Raw genomic sequence first — 6,607 nt, 5'->3', positions numbered from 1 at the left:
TCACAAGTGCCAGGCAGTGACCATCTCCAACAAGAGAGAATCTAACCATCTCCCCTTGACCTGGCATTACCATTGCTATTTTAATTCTTTCACGGATGTGAGTGTCACTGGTAGGCTACCATTTTTATTGCTCATCCCTAATTGCCCTTAAGAAGGTGGTGGTGAGCTACTTTCTTGAACCACTGCAGTGCTGTAGCTACATCCACAGTGCTGTTAGGTAGGGAGTTCCAGGATTTTGACCCAGTGAAGGAACAGCAATATAGTTCCAAATTCAGGATGGTGTGAGGTTTGGAGGGGAAATTCCAGGTGGTGGTGTTCCGATGCATTTGCTGCCCTTGTCCTTCAAGGTGGTAGAGGTCGTGGGTTTGGAAGTTGCTTAAGAAGGACCCTTAGTGAGTTAGGAACAGGGCATCTTGTTGGTGGTACACACTGCTGCTACTATTTGTCAGTGGAACGAGTGAATGTTTTAGGTGGTGGATGGGGTGCCACTCAAGTGGGCTGCTTTGTCCTGGATGGTCTTGATGTTCTTGAATGTTGTTGGAGCTGCAGTCATCCAGGCAAGTGGAGAGTATCCCATCACACTCCTGACTTGTGCCTTATAGATGGTGGACAAGCTTTGGGGAGTCAGGAGGTGAGTTACTCGCTGCAGAATTCCTAGCCTCTGACCTGCTTTTATAGTCAAGGTCTTCATATGGCTCTTCCAGTTCAGTTTTTGGTCAATGGTAACCCCAGGATGTTGATAGTGGAGGATTCAGTGATGGTAATGCCACTGAATGTCAAGGGGCAATAGTTAGATTCTCTTTCTTGGAGATGGTCATTGCCTGGCACTTGTGTGGCACGAATGTCCTGGAACTGAGATTATTGACTACCAACAACCATAACTATCTTCCTTTGTGCTAGGTATGACTCCAAACAGTGGAGAGTTTTCCCCCCGATTCCCATTGACTCCAGTTTTGTTAGAGCTCCTTGATGCCACACTCTGTCAAATGCTGCCTTAATGTTTCAGGCAGTCACTCTCACCTCACCTCGGGGGTTCAGCTCTTTTGTCCATATTTGGATTAAGGCTGTAATGAGGTCAGGAGCTGAGCGGCCCTGGCAAAACCCAAACTGAGCATCAGTGAGCAGCTTGTTTCTGTGTAATTGCTGCTTGATAGCATTGATGCCTTCCAGCGCTTTGCTGATGATCGAGAATAGACTGATGGGGCAGTAATTGATCGGGTTGGATTTGTCCTGCTTTTTGTGTTCAGGATATATCTGAGCAATTGTCCACATAGCCAGGTAGATGCCAGTGTTGTAGCTGTATTGGAACAGCTTGGCTAGGGGTGTGGCAAGTTCTGGAGCACAAGTCTTCAGTATTATTGTCAGAATATTGTCAGGGCCCATAGCCTTTGCAGTATCCAGTGCCTTCAACCATTTCTTGATATCACGTGGAATGAATTGAATTGCCTGAAGACTAGCATCTGTGATGCTGGGGACCTCTGGAGGAGGCTGAGATGGATCATCCATTCGGCACTTCTGGCTGAAGGTTTTTGCAAATGCTTCAGCTTTGTCTTTTGCACTGATGTGCTGGGATCCTCCATAATTGAGAATGGGGATATTTGTCTAGCCACATCCTCCAGTTAGTTATTTAATTGTCCACCATCATTCACAACAGGATGTGGCAGGACTGCAGAGCTTAGATATGATCCATTAGTTGTTGGATCGCTCTGAATCCCCCACTATCAACATTCTCCAGGTCACCATTGACCAGAAACTGAACTGGACCAACCATATAAATACTACAGCTACAGGTCAGAGGCTGGGACTTCTGTGGACAGTAACTCACCTCCTGACTCCCCAAAGCTTGTGCACCATGTACAAGGCACAAGTCAGGATTGATGGAATACTCTCCACTTGTCTGGATGAGTGCAGCTCCAACAACACTCAGGAAGCCCAACACCATCTGTAAGATTTATGGATTCGGGGGCCACAGACACCTCGGTAAGCAGTCGATAAGTAATTTTAAGATGGTTTATTAAGAAACAACAGTTTGGATGTGATTCATTAACTAATTAGGCAGAAAAAGTATATGACCCGTGACAATTGGGAGCGGTTTACTGATCCCAGAGGGCGGACAAACAGTTGGCATAGTGTGTCTCGATCCCACTTTCCTCCTCCTCCCCCTCGTCCATCTGAAGAAGGCGGCTGCTAACGAGCACTGCCACCTCACCAGGAATTCACCAGTAAACATGCCATAATTGTATACCACCCCTGTGCCTGACACATGTTCATATACCCTTTTTCTGGGGGCTGGTAGCTCACTCAGTGTCAATCATCCATCCTAACTATTCTGACCAATGGATACAGGGCAAGTACCCAAACTGACAGTGGTTACCACCTTCCCTGTTGTAACCCTGCTTGATGTCAGCTTTTTAGTTTATATCTTGCTGAGGGTCATATCCTGGTCCTTTTTAAACAATTGCATAGATAAGGGGGTACACAGGACACAATCTTACTAGCTTGGCAGCCTGAACTGAGTGACCTTGATGTTTCTACAGGCTGTTTAAAAATTGTTGCCTTTTTAGCAACTTTTTAAAGGGTTTTTCATTATGCATAAAATACCTTTTTAATTAAAGATCCCAATTTCTTACATCCAAGACAAAACTGCCCGCTTGATTGGCACCCCATCCACCACCTTAAACATTCACTGCTTTCACCATTGATGCACAGTGGCAGCAGTGTGTACTATTCACAAGATACACTGCAGCAACTCAACCAATGCTGCCTTGACAGTACCTTCCATATCAGCAACCTCTACCACCTAGGAGGAACACTACCACCTGCAAGTTCCCCTCTAAGACTCACACCATCCTAACTTGGAACTATATCGCCGTTCCTTCACTGTCACTGGGTCACAATCCTGGAATTGCTTCCTTAACAACAATGTGGTGCATCTAGAACACATGGACTGCGGCGGTTTAAGAAGGCAGCTCACCATCAGCTTCTCAAGGGAAATTAGGGATGAGCAATAAATGTTGACCCAGCCAGTGATGCCTACATCCCATGAAAATATAAATAAAAAATTAGGAGTCAGCCCCTTCAACAATGGAGCAGAGGGAGTTGGAGGAAATTATGTTTCCTTTTCCTGTTTTACAGAAGGATTGCACACACACCTACTGAAGGCGTGGAAAGTTGTCCAGTCCAGTGACCAATGTCACGCTGCACCCAGACTACTCTTCCAGCAGCTAAAAAACTACTGAGGCCAGAAATAGTAACAGGGAGTGAGTGACAAGATCAAAGTGAAACGACAGAAAGACAAATTTCACTTTGATAAAGCTGCCACATGGTTGCCAGAGCTGAGAGTTGGAGAGCCGGTCAGAGTGAAAACATTCAACACGCTCAACAAAAGTCAGCTCACTTGGCAACTTGGGTCCTGTGTAGAGAAGTTGTCACCTCGATCGTACACAGTGAAAGTGAACGACCAGATCTATCGTCACAACCGCAGACATCTACGTTCAACCGGAGAAGCTTCACAGCAGACAGCTGATGAGGCAGATTTGATTTCACCAACTGAGCAAGGAACTGAATGATCATCAGTCCCAGAGGGCAACCGTTCCCCAATAAATGCAGCGGATCAGCAGCAACAATTACCACAGCAACAACACTCACCACGGCAACAACATTCCCCAGAGAGACAACATCTCCTCAGGAACCAGCAGACACCAGATGAACAGCCAACAACTCACACACGTACCATAAGAGCTGAACACTAAAGATAGTGTGTGTACGGACAGAGAACATTGAAACAGTCTAGAAAGAACAAACAGTTTTCATTCATGTGTGACAATTTTCTTTATGGACTATATATGTGGATTAAGTTGTAAATAATAGTGCATGCAATATTTTTCTTTTTGTGAACAGGGGTGCATTTGGTTAAATCCTTTTTTACACTGTGGCTTCTCATATTTATGTGACTTCTGATGACATCATATGTAAATAAAGGTTTGAGGTGGGTAACCATTTTACACACCACATGGAACATTGTTTAAAATACAAATTGCTCCAAATATTTCTGGAGTAACATGAGTTTCCTGAAGCTTGGGAAACTGACCGGTAAAACAGAGGCGACTTTGAGCAGCAGATCAGGTGGGGATTTAAACTTATCATTGTCCCATCTGAATAAAACCTCACTTATTGCAGCTGCTGTCTCAGTTCCCCCGGTAAACGTTTGACAGAGATTTCTAGTGTGGGAATAGCATTCTTCATCCTCGGAGGCTTTCAAACTGACAACATCAGTGTGGGATGTGTAGCCTCGGATGTGTTTGACAGGAGATCAAAAGGGGAAAGACCCACAGCATCCAAGGCAGTGATGATGTGCAGTGGTGGGATCAGCACATGCACAGGAGAGAGGGGCACAGGAGAGTGTGGGACAGGAGAGAGTGGGGCACAGAGGGGAGAGAGAGTGAGAGAGATTGACTTGGTGCTCTGTGAAATGTAAAGTGACTCTGACTTGGGGAGTGAGTTGGGCTCATTGTGTGAGTAGATGCCACATGAGTTGATATCTGACAGCCCTGCCCCGTCTAGGGGTCATCTCCCGTAGTTTCAGCTCCCATTTCTGAGGCTGAACATTCACCTCACCATGTTCCTCTCCTGGAATATCCCAGTACAGTCATCTCTCCCGGGATGTCCCGGTCCATTTACTCTCCCAGGATGTCCTGGTCCATATTACTCTCCTGAGATGTCCCAGTCCTCCTCCCTGATTGGATGTGGCGGGGTTGAGGATTGTTCCTGTTGCAGTCTGAACGAGTGCAGTGTATCTAATTCCCCAGAAACCAGAACCCTTCAATCAGCGACACTGGAGCAATATTTTACATAGCTGGTTTTCGTCAGCATGACTGAGCTTAAAGTGTAACACGATCTATCAATCCACTCCACCTGACTGTCTTTTCAATTTCACTCAGAGAAACTGAGAAGATGTTTGCCTGTTGGAAACAGAAGACTGTGTGACAGTCAATTGAAGAAAAAGAAAGGATTTGCATCTGATCCCCCACACAGGGGAATAGCCGCCTGGCACTCACTGTGGAACAGTCTCTAACTGAGGAGTCAGCCCCTTCAGCAAAGGAGGAGAGGGAGTTGGTGGAAATCATGTTTCCTTTTCCTGTTTTACAGAAGGATTGCACCGTACTACACCAGAGAATACAGAGAGGATAGACACCGCAGATAGATCCTGACCATCACCCAAGGAATAACTGCACAACTGTGGGAAGACATCCAGTCCCTTCACAGCATTGCTCAACACAGAGAAGGTTGGGCAGTGAAACCATCATCTGGAAATCAGTCAGGTCAGGGGAGCTTTGACATTATCAGATCTGAAACTGGTCAGTGTTGTGGAACCTTCCATCAGAACCAACCTTTCCGAAGGTTCGGCTGTGGGCGATCAGTCAGGGTGAGGCTGGGAAGAAGTGTGAGTGGCTCCAAGTGTGGTGGGAGCTTCAATCATTCATCGAGCCTCATGAACCGACGAGTGAGAGGCTGTTCAAGTGCGAAGTGGACTCCACAGGCTCATAAGATCTCCTATCACACAAGGGGCATATGTTACAAGCACTGTTAACACAAGGGCAGCTTCATGGAAGAGAAGCTATTCTAATGTGAGGTATGCAACAAAGCATTCTCACACTTATCTCTCTTGCACACACGCCAACACATTCACACAGGGAAGAAACCAGTCCAGCGTGAGGTGTGTGACAAAACCTTCACAGGGTTTTTGAGACTTCTGGACCATCGGACAAATCACACAGAGAGAAACCCTTCATGTGTGAGATTTGCTGTGAAGTTTTTGTGACATCTTACAGCCTTTTTAAACACCAGATGATTCACACAGGGGACAAAACTGTGAAATGAGCAAAAATGCATTCACATGGTCATCAACACTCAAGGAATATCGACGCATTCACACATGGGAGAAGCCCATGGTGCATAACAAATCATTCACACACTCATCAACCCCCCCATGTACATCGCCGCATTCACACAAGGGAGAAAGCATTTCAATGTGAGATTTGTGACAAGGCTTTCACCCCTCTGAACTCCTGAAGCACCAGAGGATCCACACCAGGGAGAAACCATTCCAATGTGGGGTTTGTGAGACAGCTTTCATCCAGTCCTCCTATCTCACAAAGCACCAGCAGATCCAAATTTTTGAGAAATGATTCAGGGATGAGGTTTGTGACAAGGCTTTCGCACATTCAGACTATCTCCTGGTCCACCAACGCACAATAAAACCTTCACACAGTTGTACCTCCTGGAACACCCCCGACATGGGAGACAAACCCTTCCAGTGTGACGTGTGCCAGGATTGTTTCACCTACTCCTCTCTCGCCATGCACCAACACCTCCACATGGACTTGGAGCCGAGTCACCTGATTCTGTTGCACTGAGAGTTGTCTGTGTTGTTTACCCTCCAGTGCTCACACAGGGGAGCTATCGTTCCAAAGCACTGTCTGTCTCAGCAGTGTCTGTCTCGAACCTCTCCCACCATCAGAGCAATTGTTTGAAGATGGTGAATTTAACCTTTGACCAGATCAACAAACATCACCAAAAGAAGACAACAACAATAAGGAGGGAATTC

This window comes from Cetorhinus maximus, chromosome 21 (assembly GCF_964194155.1).
Source record: "Cetorhinus maximus chromosome 21, sCetMax3.hap1.1, whole genome shotgun sequence".
Classification (NCBI taxonomy): Eukaryota; Metazoa; Chordata; class Chondrichthyes; order Lamniformes; family Cetorhinidae; genus Cetorhinus; species Cetorhinus maximus.
The sequence above is the reverse complement of the archived record's forward strand: the minus strand, read 5'-3'. Positions refer to the sequence as shown.